Source organism: Glycine max, chromosome 17 (assembly GCF_000004515.6).
Source record: "Glycine max cultivar Williams 82 chromosome 17, Glycine_max_v4.0, whole genome shotgun sequence".
NCBI classification, from domain to species: domain Eukaryota; kingdom Viridiplantae; phylum Streptophyta; class Magnoliopsida; order Fabales; family Fabaceae; genus Glycine; species Glycine max.
In genome coordinates, this window is record NC_038253.2 from 19,006,689 (window position 1) to 19,018,323 (window position 11,635).

The following is an 11,635-nucleotide window of genomic DNA, read 5'->3' on the forward strand; positions in this document are numbered from 1 at the left end:
TCCAATTTCATGTGTCTCTCACACTCCATTAGGAACATTCACAACAGGCAAACCAAAAACAAGTTATTTTCTTGATAGATAATTTATTCTGAAAAATTGAAAATGGCTAAAGTGCACATGCCATAACTAGTCATCATTTGGAATAACTGAACTTGAGCAAGAAAGCTTTTCATGATGAATTTTTAAAGGGAATAGGCAATTAGGAGGCATCTTTACCTTGATAATGAATCTTCCATTTTTGTCAATCAACGTGCAATAGCCCTGATGAATCTTCATGTTAAAACCTTTCTCTGATAGTTGTTCCATGCTTAATAAGTTGTGAGAAGTCTGAGAGCATAGAAAACATCAAAGATGAAATTTTGTGAACCATCCTCCAACCTGATCGTGATTTGGCCTTTTCCCAAAATAGGAATATTTGCGTTGTTCCCAAATTTGACACTAGATTTTACCGTTTCTTCTAAAGAAGAAAATAGCTCATTCTTCCCACACATATGATTACTACAACCAGTATCTAAATACTAGATATTTTCATTCTCCTCAAAATTATGACGAGCTAAAAAAAAACTTTGTTGAGCATTAGAATTCTCACTCGGATTTTGACTTTCTACGACATCTGCCTATTGTTTGAGTCTACAACCTGTAACTCTATGCCTGAACTTTCCCTAGTTGAAGCAATTAAAATTCACTTGACCTTGGTAATTGTTACCTTGACCTCGTCCTTGGTTTGCAGCACCAAAATTACCTGCACCTCTCCCTTCATTAAAAGCTCCAAAATTATTGTCTCTTCCTTGATTGAAATTTTTGCATCCTCTACTTCTATAATTTCCTCGATCTCTTCGTCTCAAATATCCTCTTTCTCCGTTGTCGAAATTTCCTCGACTTTTGGCTTCTGCTCCTTGAGTGGATTCAACTACATTCATTTGAATTTTCAATGCTTCTTCACTTACTTTTCCTATCTTCTCCAAAATTATACTCATGTGGCTTTCGATACTACTCTACAACTCTACTACAGTTATGGTATTTGTGTCGTGGGACTCGATTATCGTAGTCACCACATTATCATACTTCATTGGCATGGTGCGTAGAATTTTATCTACCACCTTGTTGTCAGGACATCCTCTCCATACACCCTCGTCTTATTGACAATATTTGTAATACGTGAAAAATATTGTTCTACAGATTTAGAGTCAGACATTTTGTACCTTTCATATTCTATTCGCAGATATTGCAGCTTCGACTTTTGGGCCTTTTCTACTCCCTTGTAAGACAACTTCAAGATATCCCATGCTTTTTTTTTGCTGTTTTGGCATTTAGGATTTTTCTGAAAATTGAAAAATCTACCCCTTGTTGAATTTGCAATAGCGCCAACTGGTCTCTCCTCCTAGCAATATCATCAACTCCTTCAGTTAGTCCCATCTCAACAAAACTCCAAAGACTGTGAGCTCTCAAATGTGTTCACATCAAAGCCTTCCAGTTGTAAAAATCTAATTTCCCATCTAGTTTGGGACCAAACCAAACAATGTTTTAATTGGTAGTCATCTCTCTCTCAACTATATCAACTCTCTATCTTTTAACACACAGTGAGAACACTCTTGTTGCTCACACCTCTCACTATTTTTGTTTCTCTCACTAGTATCAGAGCTTTCTAGCTCTGATACTAAATGTTGACAATTGGACACAAAATTTAAACTCACAAATACACGCTTACTTACGCAGCGGAAGATAAAATGAGAGAGCAAATAAATTCTACACAAACTCACTCACACACAAGGGAGGAAGAGACTTGAAATTCACAAACTAAAATTGATTTCACTCATACTCCAAATGTTACATGATGGTGGCCTCTTATAGGCAAGCAAATGGTGGTGCAACAAAAAATAATGGTGGTGCAATCCAATTAGCTACTAGAAGATGTTTCTTTATAGATAGGTGGAGAAAAATCTTGAAAGTGAAATTGCTAGCAGCTTCTACACTCTTCCAAAAGTGGTGCTATTATTTTTAAAAACGCGATTTAAATATATTTTTTAAACTGACAAGAAATTATCTGTTATGCTCTAATACATCTTTTTTGTCATATGCATAACATACCAAAACTCTTTATCTTTATCTTCTACATGATCATAATGCCCTGCTATATTTTTATGTTGTGCTCTTGATGAAAATTTTAATATGGTTTATCATCATAAAAAGTGGGGTGATTATTAGAATTAAAGACATTAAATAATGTTTAACCCTTCAAAAATCTTATAACTTTGATGATAACAAATATATTAAGTTTTGATGGACTAATAAATTTCATTGGGTATTACAGAAACATTATTGTCCAAGATGATGTTGGCATTGAAATCCTTAACTCTTCTATTGATCTAATAATTCTTATCTTGCGTCCAATACAACTCTGATATGCATTTTTTTTAAAACACTATCTAGCATTCAATGTGCTATAATAGAATTGTATCCAAGAGTTTGTAAAAACTAACTTCCAACATGCTAAGCATCTTTGAACGTCCAATTGTTGCTAAGAAAACTTACACAATAATTTCTATCCAAGTTTTCTTTCATCCAATGATCATATAATACACATGTGATCTAAAAGAAGATGATTTATGCTCAAAAGTTTTTATGTACCTTTGTTCCCTCGTCCTTTTGAATTTACCAAATCATTTGAATTTCAAGTGTGTACTAAAACAAGATAGAAAATGAGCATATTATCTGCAAAATCATTTTCATACAACTAGTAGATATAACATGATAGCTGGTAAAAAATGGACAGTACTATAATCGCTTTCTCTCTCAACTCCAAGCTAACAGGTTGCAATAGAACAAGCTCTGAGTGAATGAATATTTTTGCCATGGCTCTAGTCCCACAACGGTCATCTTCTTGAAGCTTATAAATCAAGAATCAAGCTCAATAGAGAACAACTTTTGCATTCAAGAAAAATCATTAAGCTTTGTCTTGCTCTTATACAGTTCTAGTCTCTGGATGAATAAACACAAGTGCTCAGTTAGCAAAGTTTTCTTTTCTTTTGTTTATTTTGTAAATCCTATTTTTGCGAGTTGTATTTGAATTGTATTTATTCAAATAATTGTTTAAAAAAACAAAAATAATTTAGTGATGAAATAATATTTGAGATTTTTTAGTGTTTGAAATTAATGGTGTGCAAGAAATGACTCAGAATACTTGTGAAAGCAAAAAATGAAATGATAAAATACTTGTTTTATAATTAATTTTGATTTGTGAACCTTTCAAAATATTGAAGAAGAATTGAGCCTAACTTGAAAGATTAAATAAATCAATATAAATCAACTGTTTATATTGTGTTATTTAACTTGTTTTTTTCCTGCATACATACATCGATGGAATTCTCTTTCAAAAACTTTTTGTGAAAGTTATCTTATAAACCTGTTGGGCGCGATCTTTCAGCAATATTGTTTTCTAGCTTTTATTCAAAATTGCTTTCGAATAGGTTTCTATCTTTAGAACAAATTTTAAGTTTTACACTAAGATGCTATTCAATCTGATCTTCTAGTGTTTGTCACACCTCACACTGATATATAATTTAGTGTTTCTCAAACTAATATTATATTATCGTGATGCGTGACCTTTCAAAAGTGTCCAAGCGCTACAATCAATAAGTTATATGCTTTAAAATTTGACGGTTCCAATAGGGTCAACTGACAGTCCATGATATTTTTTCCAGCAAACAAGTATGAATTGAAGAATTATGACAAACCATAATAAAGAATAATTGATGATCAACTCGCCCACAATCAAAATGGACCCTGCAGAAAGATATGGGGATTATCCTTCCTTCCCTCCACTTAGAGACTTGTACTATTAATTAATAATTATAGTGTAAGTGAATGGCCTCTGTTGAATCTTAGAGATCTTTTTTTTTTCTTTACTTTGGTAGACAAGTTCAAGTGAAACAAATCTATGTCTATATATGGGATCCTCTCTTGTTGTTTATGGGACACTAACTTTCAAAGGGATTGCGCAGCCGTAGGTTCAAAGCTAAAGAATGTGAAAGATTCTTGTAGCTAGGCTTCACGTATAGTCATATTTATGTTTGACCTGCACGCATTATGAATGAGTATCACTGCATTTATGTTCCATTTGATTGGGTATTAGAGAGACCAAGAATTGTCATTGATCTTTGTAACCTCAGGGTTGAATCGTCATACAATCTCATAACTTAACATCTTCGTGCTTATGTTTTGATTGAATCACATTGTACCTGTTTTTCAAGAACCCTTGCAATATATATATGAGGAGAGAATAACTTACAATTTTTTTTAGAGTTACATCTGATTCTTATTATTCATTTTTTGGAATCCTGCCGGTAAACTTATTATAATTATTAGATTTTAAAAAAATAAATAATAAAGATAGATATAACTTTAAAAGAATTACTTTTGGTATAAGTTAATTTCACATCAAATTTAGTTTAGTGTAAGTTGATCCCACCTCTAATTTAGTTTAATGTAAGTTGATCAACTCCAAACAGTCCAGATATGGGGTGCACTTACTTTAGTTTAGTGTTTAATAATTCTATATATATCTAACGTTTAAGTTTGATTTAGCAATATACTTATCGTAAGAGAAAAGAAAATTTCAAATTGTAGCACAATCGATGTACATACGTGAACTTAGGAAAAGCGATTATCGATTACATAATGAATGGTTCACATGAGAACAACGATTTGACCGAATTTTACTAGTCATTGTGGGCGCATTGATGATGCAGGAGGATACTGAACTTTGCTTCTCAGTTGTTCCAAAGCACACCAGAAAAGTCAAATCCGGAGGAAATACGTATTCACTTTCTGAATTATTTTTTTTATTTCTTTTCTATTTTTTTTTATTTTCTTTCAGTAATATCACATACATAACAGAATCATGGTAATGTAGAAAAGTTGGATTCAATTATAATGAAACTTTATAAAAACTTAAGCATACACTATCTCTCTGGCAGAGAATATATTCTAAAGTTTTGATCATCACGTGAGACAATGATTTTTTTTTACGAAATTAGGTAGTTTTGTAAAAGTATATATCAGATTAGATGATTTTAAAAATTATTTACTTAAGACGGTTTTGTAAAATTATATATAAAAGTGATTTTTTATATTGGTTATGGTTAAACAAATATGAAAATCTTTTTTTTTTTTACATCAGTTATAATTCTAACCAATAATAAAAGTTAAAATCACCCATATTTAGTAAATAATTTTCAAAATCACTTAGTTTTATATATAATTTTATGAAACAGCCTAATTTGGTAAACAATTCCCAAAATACAATAATTAGTCTCTCAAAAAACGCAATGCTATTAAAATATAACCAAGTTTAACTTTAAACTCTAGATAGTATAACTCATACAGTTAGTGTAATGGTGTAGGATCATGTTGCATTTATATGTAAAACAATAATCTATTAAGCGAAAAAAAATTGTGATCAATTTTTCAAAAATATGTAAAATTTTCTTGGATTAATTCAGTGAGTATAAAATACTTGTGACGTCTAATTCAGAAAAAAAAAAAAAAAACTCTTAGTATTCTAAAAGTTTATCGATTATAATTATGTTAAAGCCAAAATTAGGTTTTTATATGATAAACTAAAACTAGTTTACCACCTTAATAATACTTATCTATAGGAAATAAAGTTAGACTAAAACGAGATAAACTCAAAAGTCTTACTTGCCCGTAACCAAAAAATAAATAAAGTTTAAATATGTTTTTGTTATTTGTAAATTCACATTTTATTTTTATTTTGATTCTTAATTATATTTTTATTTATTTCTTTTTAATCTATGTAAGTTTGTAATTTTTTAATTTTGATTTCCGTAAAAAAATTTGTTCATTTAGTCTTGCAAGTTTACCCTTTTTTAACTTTAGTGTCTTTTAGAGTTCGAATTTTTCATTTTTAGTTTATGTAAGTTTGTTCTTCCAGGGATCAAATTTGAAAAATACAAACTTACACTATTAAAAATAAAAATAAAATTACAAGAAACAAAATTGAAAAAACATAAAGTTACGGGACTACAAACAAATAAAAAAAGTTACAAGGACCAAAATTAAAAATAAAATACATAAAGGAATAAAAAAAATTATTTAAACCTTCAAATAAATCATATTTAAATTATGAAAAAAAAAATATAACCTGGGAATGACAATAGGACGGGTCAGAGACGGGTTTAACCCTCTCTCTCCCCGTCCTTGCAAAAGGCCAATACAAGTGAGTTTAAAATTTTAATAAACATTTTCATCCCTATCTAATTTAATGGGGTTTAGATATAACCACAAATAACTCACTACACTCTTTTTTATAATTTTACTTTACTTATATATTTTAAATAAAGTAAATATTAAGTTTTTAATTTATGTTAATTTAAATAATATATAAATATAATGAATAACAAAGAAAGTAAAGTTACAAAATTAAGAATTCAATTATATTATTAGTTAAATATATATTTTAAATTTGTTATTTAATTATTTAACTATTAAACTAATTGATTTATATTTTCAAAAATTATAACAATAAAATCTTTAATATATATTATACAGATATATGTTGTGAAAAAAAGATACATATAAAAAAATGTAATATTGACGGATACGGATACCGATGTAATTTGACACTCATTCATATTTTTATTCTGGTTTAAACAATTTGGATAATGCCCGTATTTATACCTGAATATTCTTTCTCAACGCTGTGACAGATTCGGGGCATTATCCACGGGCATGGAGTTATTTATTATGCCTAATATAACCGAAAAAATAAAAAGTGATATTAGGCGTTTTATAGAAATTTTGGTAGGGCTGACCTATAATCTCGTCAATTAGTGGTCCATACCTCGGAAGAAAGGGATCAATGTCAATCGTAACACAAAACAATTAGAGTATAAAATTAAAAAAATAGGGAAATAATTAATAAATAAATAAATCAAATAAAAAACAAGGAACAAATGGTTCACAGGTCACAACCTACACGTTCTAAATCGTGAAATTCGTCTAGAACTGTTTTACCGGCAGTTTCGTAAAACAATATATTAAATTAGGCAGTTTTAAATACTATTTATTAAAGATTAGTAGTTTTAACTTTTAATATTGATTGAAATTATAATTAATATAGAAAAATAAATTTTTACATTGGTTGTAAAACTTGTAATGACGACAAAAGTAAAAAATCAATTTTTTACATCAGTTGTAATCATAACCGATATCAAAAATCAAAATCATTCATCTTTAATAAATAATTTTTAAAATCACCTAATTTAGTATATAATTTACAAAATCACCTAATTTAATAAAATAAAATATAATCAACAAACTATACACTCCACCTGGTAACATTACATACATATAGTATATTAGCCACAAGATTATTTCAAAGTTATTAGCCACAAGGATAAAAGAGGGTGTTGGGCTTGTGTATTTCACATGTACAACTTGCTTTTTTTTTTTTAACCTAGGAGACATATTTTTTATGGGGTGTAGTGATAAATGTGTAGAGTTTTAAGCCAAAAGATAAGTTGCATGCATATTGAAAATTGGATTTTTATCACTAAGGTTTAGGTGACTTAAATGTAAAGTAGAATTTGTATTTTACTAGATGAAGATTATTTGAATGGATGCATTGGAAGTTATTTTTTATTCAACTTCCAAGAGAACTTATTTACTATAGTTGGTGATAATCTTCACTATAAATAGAGAAGAGAATTAGTAGAGAAACAACACATGTAGAGAGAGTGTATAACAAAAGAAATTGTGAAACAAAGTCACTTTGTTGAGAGAAAAATGTCTTTGTGTGAGATTGTTATCATTTCTTGTAACCATTGAGTGGGATACTCGGGTTTGTAGAGTGATACACTATTTGGGGGTGAGTTACAATTTTGTAATCATTTTTGTGATGGTGAAATACTTTTTTAGACGATTCCGTGGACGTAAGCAAGAGGTGTCGAACCACATTAAATTCTTGTGTTTGTTATTATTTTTCTACGGTGTAATCTTTATCACGATCCTTTGTGGGTGTAGGTAATTTTGTTTGTGGGAGCGTCGATTACCCAACAAAACGAACTAGTGGATCGGGCTCGTAAGCTTAATAAAAATTGTTTTGTGTTTAAAGTAGACTTTGAAAAAACTTATGATTCACTTAGTTGGGATTTTTTGGACTATATGTTGGGGCATTTGGGATTTAGAGATAAATGGAGAAAATGGATTCATGCTATAGTCTCTTCCAGCTTCACGTCAGTGTTAGTAAATGGATCTCTGACAACCCAATTCAAGTTTCGTAGAGGTTTGAAATAGGGAGACCTATTGTCTTTTTTTTTTTTTAGTGGCTGAAGGTTTGTCTGGCCATATGAGGAAGGCAGGAGATGCAGGTCTATTTGATGGAGTTAAGGTAGTTGATGAGATACAATTTTCAATTTTAGAGTACACAGATGACTCAATCACTACAAGAAACTTGTGTTTTTACGACAGACATTCTACGACGGTTCTTTTGGAACCACTTTAGAAAATGAGACATTGACATTTTTGTAATTATTTTATGATAAAAGTCTTTTACGATGCACATTCTAAGATGGTTATTGAAAACCACCTTAGAATGTGTATTGGTCATAAAAATTATGACGGGTTTTATTAAAAACCCGTCGTTATCTCAATTGAATTAAATAAAAAGCCCTAAATGAGTGGTCATCAACGCGCAGCAAGCAAAACTTTGGCGATCTCTCGAACCCTTGAGGGGTGTTTCCACTTCTTGTTTGAGGGGCGTTTCCACTTCTGGTTTGAGAGAGGAATGGTTGCCATTATGTTCTGAAGCTTAAGACTTTTCCATGAGCTTGACGGCGACGAGGGTGCCGATGGGGCCAAAGCCTCCGTGGCTGAGGCTCGTGTAGAAGGAGTTGGTGGCACGGCGGAGGACGGAGAAGGAGAGGCGGTGCAGCAGGGAGGTGGTGGCCGAAGAAGGGGGGTAAATCCTTTCTCGCTTACGGAATCTGCACTTGCAGATTATTCTCCATGACATGTTTTGATTCGTAAAGTATGCGCAATGAAACGAGGCATGACAAAAGTGGCTAAACCAATTTCTGTGCCCTCAAGCTCTCACCAACTTTGCTCCGGACCTTCGAAAACTGGATCTATGGCTAGAAAGAAGACACCGTCAGAACTTAGGGTAAGTTACCAAACTCTTGACCTCAATTTAGCATTCAATCTGTGTGATTATATGGAAGATGCTTCGGTTATCATAGTTCATTATTGATTTTATTATTATACATTTGTGAGTTGTGACATTTAATTTCATTTTTACTGGTCTGAGGATTGGTTGCTATATGTGCTTTTTGCTTGACTAGGTGCATGCTCTCAAGGTGTTTTTGCCTTGAAGATATTGTATAAATGGTTGCCTTGAAGTAAAATATTCCCTAGGATTATGATTTGGGAGTAAACTATGCAGACTTATTGTTTGTGATGAGTTGCATCTTTATTATTTGTCATGTAGTATTGCATATGCTCATTTCTTATTACTTGATAGAATATCTATGAAATTAATTAATTTGGTTGCTCTATCCCTTTATGAATTCTTTGTAGTCTCTTGTCTTCTCCCAAATAATTGCTACAAAATTCACTAGAAGAATGAATCTCATTTGAAATTTATGTTATATGCATGGATTTATGTATTTTTTTAATAGTTGGTAGACTCTAATAAACAATACCCTTGGCATTTGATGCAGATTTGAGGAACAGGAAGCCTCGGGGTATTTGTCGCAGAACAAGAACAGAAGAGGAGTATTTAATTTCATTTGAGTATGCTCTATATTGGCCCTACATCATAAGCACTGCAAGTTTGATTTTTGATGTTTCATTTTTTCTTTTATTCCACTTGTTTGAGTGTGCTCTATATTGGCCATACATCATAAGCACCTGAAGCTCCCTTCACTGATTTTGGAACTTTCTTCTTCCCTTATAGTTATAGGTCTAACTTGTCATTCTCATTGGCTTAAACTATTCTATTTGTAGGTACTCTTCCTGCTAAATTGATGGAAAACTTGAATTGACAATGGTAAGTTTGAGAAGGCGCAGACTTTTCCTATAAAAGTACTTCTGAGGTTTTTGGTCTTGGTATGTGTTTAGGGAATCTTTTAGTATTTAGCATTCCATTTCAATGAACTATATGTCAGAATGATTCAAACATTTATGAAGTATGACTTTCTTGCTCATTTATCATCAGTTAGTCATCTTGTTGCCAATAAAGTTGTTTTATTAATCTTATTTTCACCACTTGTTTCTTGTTTTTATCTGTAATTTTCTCCAGGTATGCTCAAGATGAGGAAGCTGCTGATGATCAAGAGGAGACAGGATGGAAGTACATTCATGGGGATGTTTTCCGGTTTCCAAAGTACAAGTTTTTCTTTTCAGCAGCCCTTGGTTCTGGTACTCAATTATTCACTCTGTAAGAATCTTCTAATTGCTCTTTCTCCCAGTGTTGATTTTTTTTTCCATTTTCTATATTATAGTGAATTTCTTTATGCTTGTGCAGTACAATCTTTATGCTTGTGTAATGTGATTTTCACTAGAAATAATATTATCTACTCCGATATTAGTAATTCAGTTAGTTTTCATATTGTCCTTGGTTTAAAGGATATGGTCAATGGCTAGGAAAAGAGGGGGAAATTTAAAGAAGTTGTAGGCATATTTATATTTTTACTACTAATTAGAAAACAAGAAATAAGTTCTCTATCTTCACTACTTTGTCCACAAAATATCAAAAAATTCTTTATTATATTCACACTTATATTTTTTGAATAAAATATTTAAAATTATAGTATAAATATTAAATTTTAATTACTATTATCTAAAAGTTGTAATTTTGTAACATGGTTATTCTGCATGTAATTTTGTAACATGTTATTCTGGATGTTAGTTATGTCTCTCTGTTTTTTTCCCTCTCCTTGTACTTGTTCTCTTTTTTCTCCCTTTCCATTACCCATTCTGGCACACGAGTTTAATTCATCAACTGGCTACAATTTAGTTTGGGATTTTAAGATTTTTACCATAGATACTTGATCTGTCAATTTTCTGTAAAATGACTATGAATCATGTATATTATCTCAGTTGACTTGAACCAGAGTTTTTGTAGAATACAACAGTGTTTCTTGTTTGATTGAATAAATAGACAGTACTTGTGTATTAGACTGTATTATGTCCAAATAGACTTCCTATTAGTCATATTATATCTTCTCAAACAAGCAGATAAGTGTCCAGGCAATCATAATAACATTAGTTTTCTTACCTATTTAATTAAGTACTAGTCAGTGGCATTGGTGAGACTTTTGTTGATGGTATAATGGAAGGGATGCACGTTAGAATATTTAGCATAGTTAAGATTTTGAGACTTTTGGGATTTTAAGATTTTTACCATACTGAACATATAATACTTATTTGATATATATAACAATTAATGATATATATATATATATATATATATATATATATATATATATATATATATATATATATATATATATATATATATATATATTAGTTTAGCTAAAATGGTAGTAATGCAAGTATATTCTCTATCTGTTTTTTTTTTTTATTTTACTTATCCACTTTTAATTTTTAATTTAAA

General features: G+C 30.7%; 1 long non-coding RNA gene across 1 annotated transcript; it reads left to right on the forward strand.

Annotated features, from left to right (window-relative positions):
- The first annotated feature begins 8,699 nt into the window (after positions 1-8,699).
- LOC121173797 (uncharacterized) lies at positions 8,700-11,302 on the forward strand. Its single transcript, XR_005889192.1, has 4 exons — positions 8,700-9,181; positions 9,738-9,810; positions 10,024-10,066; positions 10,319-11,302. It is a non-coding gene; the product is annotated as an uncharacterized lncRNA (long non-coding RNA).
- Positions 11,303-11,635: the final 333 nt, after the last annotated feature.